Below are 13,782 nucleotides of genomic sequence, written 5' to 3' on the forward strand. Positions count from 1 at the left end.
TTGAGCGAGTTCACAGAAAGTAAGTGCGTAATAGTAAGTTCACGAGTATCAAGTGGCTCTACTGGGCCAGTATAGGTTTCTATTGGTGGGGGCTTCCCATGTTATTAATCCACTAGACTATGCGTAACCATAAGTGTTCTTCTCAACCGAGAACAGTAATACGTACAAGTTTACGCAGGATTTACGTAAGTATCCTTCTCAACCGAGGATAGGGTACGTGGGGGTTTACGTAGGTTTTACGTAAGTGCCTGACACAACCAAGGCAGTAGTGAATATCCGTTCACGCAGGTTTTACGCGAGTATCCTTCACAACCGAGGATAGCGAGTAGCATATGTGTACATAGGTTTTACGTACGTGTCCTGCACAACCGAGGACGATGGTATGGTAGTCTAGTAATGGTATCCGAATGAATCTATTCAACCTTAATAATCCAACCCAATTCCCAACCCGGGAATCCCATGCCTTGGCTGTGTGAACTCACCTTGGTTTGCTCGGCAGATACACAAAGAGTACAGATAAGCTAGTAAATGGTCAACCACGTCCTATCATGGTTATAATACAAGTCAGGTCTTGACTTAGATAATGCACGTTTGTTTCACATAGTCTAGCACGTTACTAATCACGTATAAATCATGGCAACATTTGACAGTTAAGCAATACATACAACTTGTACGGTTTTTAAACAAGTAAGCCCAATACTAACCGGCCCAACCTGTTGTGAAATTCCCATAAAGCCCGGTCCAAATAATTATAGCAGTCCAACCGGATATACATATGGCCCAATACATTAATCAGTCAATTGCATAAGTCCAATTATTTGGCCCAATTGATTGGGCCCGTGACAGTGTAGGCCCAAAACAGTGTACGTGCATAACTGGTCTCGAATCGCAACGGGAGATTTCGAGTCGCAACTGTGGTTTCGGCTCGTCCTGGTCCAGTTACGAGTCGCAACAGGACTCGCAACCGTGGTTGCGGCTCGTGCTGCTGTGGTCTGGTTCCGAGTCGCAATCCGGAACTCGCAACGCTGGTCTCGGCTGATGTTGTTGTTGGTCTCGAGTCGGGATGGTGAGGTACCGACTCGCAATCCGTGTCGCAACAAGGCATCTAACAACTTTCCATGATTTTAGACAATTTACTTCCGTGATTTCAGCTAACACATTGGCAGTTTCACAAATCGGATCAAATGGCAATTATTCACAATCATGTTCATAGCACCATATTCATCATCAATTCAAGAACAGTTAATCAATCTTGTACCGAATATAAGATCGGGTCATGTGATAATCAAATTCATAAACTATTATGCAACCTTTATCATTCCAAACGGATTTCTTAACACAATCATATGCATTCAGCCGATTATACATATCCATTCGGTTTTAAATCATGCAATCCGATTTACAACAAGAACAATAACAAGGATAGCAACTTAAATCCGGTCATCATGCATACACATATCATACAACATATCAAACAAGTTACTAGCATAAACCCTAGCCGATCATGAAGTCCAATTATTAACAATATCACATAGTTACACATATTAGCATGTAGTTGATAACATAACACTAACCGAGATAATAGAGGGCTTCGAAAGAACAAGGGCTTCGAGAGAGAGGTCTGCCTTCGGTTCCAAGAGAGAGAGAGAGAGAAGGAGATCTTAGGGTTTTGTGTGTGTTAGAGTTCTTGTGTAACAAATGGGAAACAACACCCTTAGGGTGTTTGTTTGTTCACGTTGAAGAGAAGTGGGCCGGCCCATCACGGCTGCCCCTTCTGGTCCGATTTCAAGAAGTGGCCCGAATGGGCTTGTGACCGGTTGAGCCTTGTGCGATCGGTTATGGTGTGTGATTTAAGCTCGTGCAACACATAACATACATACACACATAATGCACATAAACATAACATATCAAGTATTCATTCAATTAATAACGTTCTCGTAAACACGTATCGTTACACAAAGTAAGTCTAAGGTTCGAGTTGTCACATTATCCCCAACTAATTGGAAATTTCGTCCCGAAATTTGGTATGCACTCACTGAGGAAGCTAGGTAAGTTCAATCGTTCACTGGTTTTCCTGGGGTGTCACATCCTCCCCCCGTTGATCTGGAATTTCGTCCCGAAATTCCGAAGTAGTAGCTTCAGCCTCAGTAGTGGTTGTATTGGTTTCGAATAACTGGGGGTACTTTTCTGTCATCCTGTCTTCGCGTTCCCAGGTGTACTCTGGGCCACGTTTGGAGTTCCAACGTACTCGAACAAGAGGGATTCTCTTGTTTTTGAGGACCTTCACATCCCGGTCCGTGATTTCGACTGGTTCCTCGACGAACTGCAACCGCTCGTCGATAGTGAGTTCTTTGAAAGGAATGATAAGGGTCTCATCTGATAGGCACCTCTTCAGATTCGACACGTGAAAGACATTGTGAACTGCTCCGAGTTCAGCTGGTAGGTTCAACTTGTAGGCTACTTTGCCTATCTTCTCAATGATTTCGAACGGTCCGACGTACCGCGGATTTAGTTTGCCCCTTTTGCCAAAACGTACCACACCCTTCCAGGGTGAGACTTTCAATAATACCCGGTCCCCGACCTGAAATTCCAAAGGCTTTCTACGCTTGTCCGCGTAGGCTTTCTGACGGTCGCGTGCTGCCGCCATGCGTTGTCGTATCTGTGCTATCTTTTCTGTGGCGTCCACTACAATCTCTGGACCCGTAATCTGACTATCCCCCACCTCTGCCCAACAGAGAGGTGACCGGCATTTACGTCCGTACAATGCCTCGAATGGAGCGGCTTGTATGCTGGTGTGATAACTATTATTATACGAGAACTCCACCAAAGGGAGGTGTTTTTCCCAGCCGTTGCCGAAGTCTATAACGCATGCCCTAAGCATGTCTTCAAGTGTTTGAATCGTTCGCTCAGACTGCCCATCCGTCTGAGGGTGATATGCTGTGCTCATGTCTAATCGTGAGCCGAAAGATTTATGCATCGCTTGCCATAGCTCTGACGTGAATCGTGCATCCCGATCCGAAATGATGGAAGTGGGCACTCAGTGCCTCGAAACAACTTCTTTAAGATAAACGTCTGCGAGAGTGGAGAACTTATCCGTTTCCTTTATAGGTAGGAAGTGTGCAGACTTGGTGAGTCGATCCACGATCACCCATATGGTACCATTCCCACGCTGGGATCTAGGTAGGCCTGTAACGAAATCCATGGAAATTTCTTCCCATTTCCATTGCGGTATCTTAGGCTGCTGAAGTAGGCCAGCTGGTTTCTGGTATTCAACCTTGACTCTCGCACAGGTCAAGCACTTGCCGACGTAAGTAGCAATGTGGGCCTTCATGCTAGGCCACCAATAAGTAGTGCTGATGTCGTGGTACATTTTATCCGACCCTGGATGTACCGAGTAACGAGACTTGTGAGCTTCATCCATCACAAGTTCGCGTAGACTGCCATAAAGTGGGACCCAAATACGCCCCGTTACATAGTAGGCGCCGTCTGCCTTCTGTTCCATTCGTTGTCGTGAGCCGCGTAAGGCTTCAGCTTTGACATTTTCGGGTTTCAATGCTTCTACCTGAGCATTTCGTATCTGTGCTGGAAGGCTAGACTGAATCGTAAGCTGTAGCGCTCGCACGCGCTTAGGTAGTGTGTCTTTTCGACTGAGGGCATCAGCCACAACATTGGCTTTGCCTAGATGGTACTTGATGGCGCATTCGTAATCGTTCAGTAGTTCAACCCATCGTCGTTGACGCATGTTCAAATCCTTCTGCTTAAGAATATGCTCGAGACTCCTGTGATCGGTGTAAATCGTGCACCTGGTACCGTACAGGTAGTGTCGCCATATCTTAAGCGCGAAAACCACAGCTCCCAGCTCTAAATCGTGCGTCGTGTAGTTCCGTTCATGAATCTTTAGTTGACGAGAGGCGTAGGCAATAACTTTATCCCGCTGCATCAATACACAACCCAGACCCTGTATTGATGCGTCACAATATACCACGAAGTCATCCGTGCCCTCTGGCAATGAGAGAATAGGTGCGCTGCAAAGCCTATCCTTTAGATACTGAAAAGCAGTTTCCTGCGTGTTGCCCCAACGGTAGGTGACACCCTTCTGTGTCAGTAGTGTAAGTGGTTGCGCGATCTTGGAGAAGTCTTTGATAAACCGTCTGTAGTAACCTGCCAAACCCAAGAATTGGCGTATTTCTGTCGGTGTACGCGGTGCAGGCCAGTTTCTGATCGAATCTACCTTGGATGGATCGACATGGATCCCATCCCTGTTCACCACATGGCCTAAGAAGTGGACTTCACGAAGCCAGAAGTCGCATTTAGAAAGCTTGGCGTACAGCTGTTCCTTCCGAAGGAGTTCCAATATCAGGCGAAGATGCTGCTCGTGTTCCTCCTGACTCTTGGAGTAAATCAGGATGTCGTCGATGAATACTATGACAAACTTGTCAAGATAGGGTTTGCACACCCTGTTCATAAGGTCCATCAATACAGCAGGCGCGTTCGTTAACCCGAACGGCATGACAAGAAACTCGTAGTGGCCGTAACGAGTTCTGAAGGCTGTCTTGGAGACGTCCTCATCCCGGACTCTCAGCTGATGATACCCTGACCTCAAGTCTATCTTGGAATAGTAGCACGACCCTTGCAACTGGTCGAATAAGTCGTCGATGCGCGGAAGAGGATAACGGTTCTTCACCGTTACCTTGTTGAGTTCACGGTAGTCGATACACATCCTGAACGTACCGTCTTTCTTTTTCACGAAAAGTACTGGAGCTCCCCATGGCGAAGAGCTTGGACGAATGAAGCCCTTTTCCAAGAGCTCTTGCAGCTGTTTTGACAATTCTTCCAATTCTGATGGAGCTAGACGGTATGGTGCGCGAGCTATGGGTGCTGCTCCTGGAGCGAGCTCGATTTGAAATTCGACCTGACGATGAGGCGGTAAGCCAGGTAAGTCTTCAGGAAACACCTGAGGGTAGTCACGTACAATTGGAATATCTTCCAATTTCTTTTCCTTTGCTGATGCGTCTGTAACGAGTGCCAGAATGGCAGTGTGCCCCTTTCGTAAACATTTCTGCGCCTTTAAGAAAGAGCTGATGCCAACCACTGCACCACTCTTGTCGCCTTGTACTTCGAGAGGTTCTTGACCAGAGCGTGGAATGCGAATTATCTTCTCACTGCATAAGATTTCTGCCTGGTGTTGGGATAGCCAATCCATCCCAATCACGACGTCGAAGCTACCCAATACTATGGGAATGAGATCAATAGAGAAGGCTTGACCAGCTAGGATAAGATTACAACCCTGAATTACGTGCGTGGCTTCTAGACTTTTACCGTTAGCTAACTCTACTACATGTTTGGTGGGTAAAAGTGTTGGTGCACGTTTTAGCGGTTGACACATTTTCACAGACATATAGCTTGTATCCGCACCCGAATCAAACAAAACAGTAACGTAAATATTGTTGAGGAGAAACTTGCCCATAACTACGTTGGGATCGTTCACTGCGTCGCCTCGACCTAGTACGAATGCACGTCCCCTTGCCTCGTTGCCGTTGTTGTTTCCCCCGTTGTTGTTGCCATTGCCCTGATTGTTGTTATTGTTGTTGTTATTGCTCTGGTTCCTGTTTAACTGAGGGCAGTGCCTTTTGAAGTGACCTTCTGCCCCACACTGAAAGCATACTTTGTTGCCCTGTTGCTGATTCTGCTGTGCTTGTGGCTGCTGCTGGTTCTGGTTCGCAGGACGAGGGCTTCTACAATCCTTAGCCTCATGACCCATCTTGAGGCATCTTTGACAGCGACCCTTGTTACACTGGCCACCGTGATGTCTACCGCAGTTGTTGCACTTTGGGAGGTTCCCTCGATATCCGCCCTGCCTGTGATTACCCGAAGAATGCTGACTGGGACTCTGATAACTGTCAGTCTTCCGCTGCTGGGCCTGAGACTGAACTGTAGCTGATCCCTTGCTGGAATCCCCATCCCATTTTCTCTTACTGTCACTGGGAGTAGCAGGAGTAACTGAAGTAGTAACGGTAGCAGTAGCGCTGATACGTTTAGGCAGTTTGTTCTGATCCACTGCCTGGTCTGTGATGCGGTGAGCGAGGCGTTGAATCTCCTGGATGTTATCAAGATTAGCCGAAGTAACATGGCTCTGGATCTCTGGCGCCAACCCCTTGAGATACATCTCGATGCGCTTGTATGGAGGGTCTACCATAGTTGGGCACAGCACGGCTAGCTCATTAGACCGTTTAGTATACGCTTCAATCTCTGACCCAACCATTTTTAGGTTATACAGCTCGTCTTCCAGCTTGTGAATATCTTCACGAGTACAATATTCCCTCTTGATAAGTTCCTTAAAATCGTTCCAGGGTGTGGCGTTAGCAGCTGCCAACCCTAAGATCTGAACTTGGGCGTTCCACCAGGTTAATGCTATCCCTTCCAAGGTGCCAGTTGCATACTTGACCTTGCGTGCCTCAGGGCACTCGCACATTTCGAATACTGACTCTAGCTTCTCAAACCAGTGGAGGAGTCCAACTGCTCCTTCAGTGCCACTAAAGGTACTTGGACGACAGTCCATGAAGTTCTTAAAAGTGCAGACAGGTTGCTGCGCGTGTTGACCTATTGTGTACGAATAGGACGAGATTAAATACGAGAGTTAATGCAGGATCTAAGGATCCTAGTATGAATCTATACTGCAGGGTATACTACCTGCTTGAGCAGCTGCAAGTGCCGCAGCAACTTGAGCTTGAACGAGAGCCTCTAGCTGGGCTTGAGTCATGTTGATTCGTCCAGACATGATCTTCATAGTAAAAGTAACGTAAGTGAGAGTGGTTCGCGAGTAGGGCGATGACAGAAAAGCGTAAGCACATAGGTATTCTCATGTAATAGGATCATGTGTATCTAAGAGTAATGCGAGCAAAGTTCTAAGCAGTTCTAGCATACAGGCAATAAACATAAACCTTATTACCTAGGATGTCGAGTCTTGCACGTGGAGCGAAGCGTCGTTGTGGATCGTTGAGAGCACTGTTCTGGTTATAGTCTGGTTTTAATAAAAACGTTTTCCCATATTAAAACCTAGTTCTCTATAACCAATGGCTCTGATACCAATCTGTCACACCCCCAAAAATCCACACGCGGAGTATCACCGCTTGAGAGCGTGACATGACCAGGATCAAGCCACCAATCATATTGAACATGTAATTAAGTAATAAAAATCAATACGAAAGGTGTTTATCAAAACCAACATAAGTAAGTGTAGCGGAAGCATTTATGTAAAACTCAACAGAAGTATAATTGTTTGAAACGTAATAAGTGTTTATCAATCCGTTGCCCACAACGACCTGCTCCTCCTTGTGCAAGCTCCCATAAAGTACCTAAGGTCCTGCAAGGCATGCGGCAAATAATCAACAAACTAGTTGAGCGAGTTCACAGAAAGTAAGTGCGTAATAGTAAGTTCACGAGTATCAAGTGGCTCTACTGGGCCAGTATAGGTTTCTATTGGTGGGGGCTTCCCATGTTATTAATCCACTAGACTATGCGTAACCATAAGTGTTCTTCTCAACCGAGAACAGTAATACGTACAAGTTTACGCAGGATTTACGTAAGTATCCTTCTCAACCGAGGATAGGGTACGTGGGGGTTTACGTAGGTTTTACGTAAGTGCCTGACACAACCGAGGCAGTAGTGAATATCCGTTCACGCAGGTTTTACGCGAGTATCCTTCACAACCGAGGATAGCGAGTAGCATATGTGTACATAGGTTTTACGTACGTGTCCTGCACAACCGAGGACGATGGTATGGTAGTCTAGTAATGGTATCCGAATGAATCTATTCAACTTTAATAATCCAACCCAATTCCCAACCCGGGAATCCCATGCCTTGGCTGTGTGAACTCACCTTGGTTTGCTCGGCAGATACACAAAGAGTACAGATAAGCTAGTAAATGGTCAACCACGTCCTATCATGGTTATAATACAAGTCAGGTCTTGACTTAGATAATACACGTTTGTTTCACATAGTCTAGCACGTTACTAATCACGTATAAATCATGGCAACATTTGACAGTTAAGCAATACATACAACTTGTACGGTTTTTAAACAAGTAAGCCCAATACTAACCGGCCCAACCTGTTGTGAAATTCCCATAAAGCCCGGTCCAAATAATTATAGCAGTCCAACCGGATATACATATGGCCCAATACATTAATCAGTCAATTGCATAAGTCCAATTATTTGGCCCAATTGATTGGGGCCGTGACAGTGTAGGCCCAAAACAGTGTACGTGCATAACTGGTCTCGAGTCGCAACGGGAGATTTCGAGTCGCAACTGTGGTTTCGGCTCGTCCTGGTCCAGTTACGAGTCGCAACATGACTCGCAACCGTGGTTGCGGCTCGTGCTGCTGTGGTCTGGTTCCGAGTCGCAATCCGGAACTCGCAACGCTGGTCTCGGCTGATGTTGTTGTTGGTCTCAAGTCGGGATGGTGAGGTACCGACTCGCAATCCGTGTCGCAACAAGGCATCTAACAACTTTCCATGATTTTAGACAATTTACTTTCGTGATTTCAGCTAACACATTGGCAGTTTCACAAATCGGATCAAATGGCAATTATTCACAATCATGTTCATAGCACCATATTCATCATCAATTCAAGAACAGTTAATCAATCTTGTACCGAATATAAGATCGGGTCATGTGATAATCAAATTCATAAACTATTATGCAACCTTTATCATTCCAAACGGATTTCTTAACACAATCATATGCATTCAGCCGATTATACATATCCATTCGGTTTTAAATCATGCAATCCGATTTACAACAAGAACAATAACAAGGATAGCAACTTAAATCCGGTCATCATGCATACACATATCATACAACATATCAAACAAGTTACTAGCATAAACCCTAGCCGATCATGAAGTCCAATTATTAACAATATCACATAGTTACACATATTAGCATGTAGTTGATAACATAACACTAACCGAGATAATAGAGGGCTTCGAAAGAACAAGGGCTTCGAGAGAGAGGGCTGCCTTCGGTTCCAAGAGAGAGAGAGAGAAGGAGATCTTAGGGTTTTGTGTATGTTAGAGTTCTTGTGTAACAAATGGGAAACAACACCCTTAGGGTGTTTGTTTGTTCACGTTGAAGAGAAGTGGGCCGGCCCATCACGGCTGCCCCTTCTGGTCCGATTTCAAGAAGTGGCCCGAATGGGCTTGTGACCGGTTGAGCCTTGTGCGATCGGTTATGGTGTGTGATTTAAGCTCGTGCAACACATAACATACATACACACATAATGCACATAAACATAACATATCAAGTATTCATTCAATTAATAACGTTCTCGTAAACACGTATCGTTACACAAAGTAAGTCTAAGGTTCGAGTTGTCACAAGCAGTTGGTACCAAACGAGGAAGGGACTTTGTGCTTTATGAAACGAATTTGGTTTCCTGTGTTTGGTGGTTTGAGAAAGGTTATTTTTGATGAGGTTCACAAATCACGGTACTCGATTCATCCAGGAGCGGATAAGATGTATCAAGATCTTAAAGATTTCTATCGGTGGCTGAGAATGAAAGGCGATGTTGAGGTATACATTGGTAAATGTTTAACTTGCGCCAAGGTGAAAGCCGAATACCAGTAGCCTTCAGGTCTACTGCAGTAACCTGAAATACCCAAATGGAAATGGGAACAGATTTCAATGGACTTCATAACGAAATTGCCAAGGACGCCCAATGGCCACGATACGATTTGGGTGATAGTAGACCGTTTAACGAAATCTGCGCATTTTTTGCCAATCAGGGAAAAAGACAACGCGAGCATACTTGCCGAGATATACCTGAGGGAGATTGTTGCACGTCATGGAGTGCCTCTCTCAATCATCTCTGATAGAGATGGAAGATTCGTGTCAAGGATTTGGCAATCCTTTCAAGAAGCATTTGGTTCTCAGTTAAATTTGAGTACTACCTTTCACCCGCAAACAGATGGACAGAGCGAACGAACGATTCAAACATTAGAAGACATGTTGCGAGCTTGCGTAATGGATTTAGGTGGAAGTTGGGACACTCACCTACAGTTGGTTGAATTTTCATACAATAACAGTTACCATGCAAGTATTCAAGCCGCACCGTTCGAAGCTCTCTATGGACGCAAATGTCGATCACCGATTTGTTGGGCCGACGCGGGAGATAGACAGTTATTTGGTCCGGATGTGGCACAAGAAACAACAGATAAGATTTTCCAGATCCGGGAACGCATCAAAGCGGCTCGTGATTGTCAAAAGTGTTATGCGGACCGAAGAAGGAAACCTCAGGAATTTGAGGTAGGAGATATGGTTTTACTGAAGGTTTCACCCTGGAAGGGTGTGGCACACTTTGGGAAGCGTGGGAAGTTGAATCCACGTTACATTGGGCCATTCAAAATTCTACAAAGGATTGGGCTTGTAGCATACAAGTTGGACCTACCTGCTGAACTTAGTGGTGTTCATGATACATTCCATGTACCAAATTTGAAAAAGAGTCCAACACAAGAGACAGTGGTCATCCCTGCTGACGAAGTTCATATCGATGACACGCTCCACTTTATTGAAGAACCAGTTGAGGTCACTGATTGGAAAGTTAACAAAACACGCAGGAGCAGTGTCAAGCTCGTCAAAGTTCGATGGAATGCAAGACACGACCCAGAATTCACATGGGAACGTGAGGATCGTATGCAAGAGAAGTACCCACATTTATTCCCCAAGACCCCTGCAGCTAGAAGCAGAACCTAAAATTTCGGGACGAAATTTTTTTAACGGGGGGAGAATGTGACAACCCTCACAATTACGGGTATCCGTACACTTAATTAATACTTAATTTGTGCATAATGACTGTGCTTGATTATAACTGTTGTTTAAACTGTTTATTGACTTCTGCTACATACATATACATGAATCACATTTCATATTGTCACTTCATATATTTCACACACACTCTAGTGACAAACTTGATGCACAAAGCACAGTTAGCACACTGAGCGGATAGCCTAGAGATATACTGACAATGCCAGCACCTACAGACAATGTTTTTAAGGCCAGTATGAGCCAGAGACAGAGTACTAGACTAGTACGGAGTGTAGGGAAGTGAGGACCATAAAACTGCATCACTAGGTGATAGTTATAGTGCCGGGAAGTGCCAAAAACACACTCTAAATGCAGAATTCTGCACTTAATAACAAAATTCAGCATTTAGTTATGCTAGTAATGTGCAAAAACTTGACAAAATGGTCCTGTATACTTTCCAAAGTGTCGGGAATTAAAAGTGTCACTAAAAGCTATATAAAAGACACATTACGGAACAATTAAGCACTTTAACGGAACAATACTGAACCGAACAACCGGACATTCCCGGAACACAAAAATATTGTCAAATACATTGTTTTTATTTTTCTAAGCTAGTTAGGGTCCCCGAACACCCTAACACACTATATATTACTTAACACACATAAACCACTAACTATTTCACTTATCTTCTAACTAGATCGCTAACCATCCATTACAACCCAACTAGACACCCCCCTTGGGACGGTTACAAGGGTGGTGTCCCACCCTTGATTTCCTTGATTAGTTTATTATGTATGCTTTGTACTTAGGGGGCATTTTATCTAATGGATATTAGCATGTTGGAAGATTATATAATTAACCATAAGTTCATCCTCCATTCTTATCTTCACTAAACTCAACACACCAAAAGTCTCCCTCTCTCCCTCTTGCTCGGCCGAGAGCACCACCACCATCATCATTATCTTTAATTTTCATTTCATGCAATCTTTAGTGATCCAAGGGTGATAGAGTGTATACAACTAAGCTCGGTGTGTTCGGAAGCTCAAGGACCTCTCTTATTTTCTTTTAACCACCACATTTCATCACTTGAACTCCCCTAGCCTTGAGCTAGTGGTAAGTCTCTTGAATCTTCATCCACTTCATGTTTTTGATGGTTAATAGTTAAAGTATGATGAAATCTCAAGAAATACTAAAAACCATAAACAAAGTCTTGAACATAAACTAACTTGGTGATGAAGTATTGTTAAAATGATTAAGAAATCATGATTTTCATGTGTTGTGATGCTTGTTGGCTATTGTTTACTCATGTAGTTGATATGGATCATCTTATGGTCTTGCTAGATCATGAATAAAAAACATGATCTAGCAAGATGAGAAAGTAAAAATGTTGTAGGATGATGGAATCATCCACACATAAACTATGAACTTGAATGAATGAATGTTTTCTTGAAAAATAAAGATCAAAGTAGGTTATAATCATGTAGATCTAAAGATTCAAGAGTGGTTTTTCGAAAGAACCAAGTGAAAAATATAAGTTTCATTAAAACTTGGATCTAACATAAACTAATCACATTTTTGGTGGATAAACATGTGTAGAAACACTTGTATGACAAGAAAATTTCACGAAGAAATATTTTTAGAAAATAAGATTGGAAGTTGTAAACACACAAACTCTTTAAAAATATAGTTTTTAAAGAACTAATCACATTTTAAAAGGTAACAAGACTTACTAAGGACACTAGTAAGTTACTACACATTTTTATAATTTTTCAAGTTCATGAGTTTATAGTTTATGCTTGTTTTTGACAAGTTTGGTAAGTAGAGGTTGTATATTGTTGATTGAGAATTGTTTGAATAAATTTTTGAAAAGAAAATGATATGTTAGTAAGCATGGGTACCTCCATTTACAAAGGAAACCCTGGAGAAATTTTTCTAAAATTCCAACACTTGGAAAATATTTTTCTAGCAAGTGTTTACAAACATATTTTTAACCTTGTTTTCAAAATAAACTTCGCCATGATTTTTATTACAAAAATACCAAGTGCCGGAGGTTGATTTTCATAAATAAAATTTGATAAATATATATTTAGAATATATATTTTATACTAAAACTCTTGTGTGATTGTTTGTTTATTTTGTGAACTAGTTATATTATTTTTAGGATAAAATAACGTAACTTATGAATACCATGATATTACGACTCCAGAATAATACCAAAACTCTCACGAAATAAATATTTAAGTTACACAATTGTTATTGCAATACGAAACGCTAAAACGTAACCTGTGTAATATTCCAGAAAATACTCTGACACGTACATTTTTGGTAAAATATTATTTTGGAAATTTATGAAATAAAATATAATATTTTTAGGAAAAATATATATATTTTGAATTAAGATGTTCTAGACAAATAATTTAAATATATTTTTCTAAGTGGGACTTAAAATATATTTTTTTTGGAATTACAAATGTACATGTATAAATAGCCCCATCCTTGGGAAGGAAATACACATATAAAATACTTGAGAAGTGTGGATACGAAATAGTTGCCTAACTATTATTCCTAAAAACAGAATCTAAGTTAAAGTAATTATTATTATTTTAACAAGAAGTCACAAACTGGGTATAATATCAAAGTATCGTAACTCAAAACATTAAACCCTAAGCCAAGGCACGGCCCGTGCGTCTAATAGACATTAGTACGTTGTAGGTCGCCGGGTAACTGATCAAGGTTGAGATTGACGTTACGATACAGGAGACGCACTTCTGTGAGTTCATGTCCCCCTTTTCTCTTAACTGTTTTCAGTTTTATACTTCGGGGGTGAAATACAAGCTACAATTATTACAGACATTTATTTACATGGTATGGTTAGCTTAGGGAGGGTTTTTACTACGCGATCATGTGAGGGTGGGCATGACACATAAGGCCATTAATCCTCATTGTTGGACCAAGGGACATGAGTGATAGATCTATT

This window comes from Helianthus annuus, chromosome 17 (assembly GCF_002127325.2).
Source record: "Helianthus annuus cultivar XRQ/B chromosome 17, HanXRQr2.0-SUNRISE, whole genome shotgun sequence".
NCBI classification, from domain to species: Eukaryota; Viridiplantae; Streptophyta; class Magnoliopsida; order Asterales; family Asteraceae; genus Helianthus; species Helianthus annuus.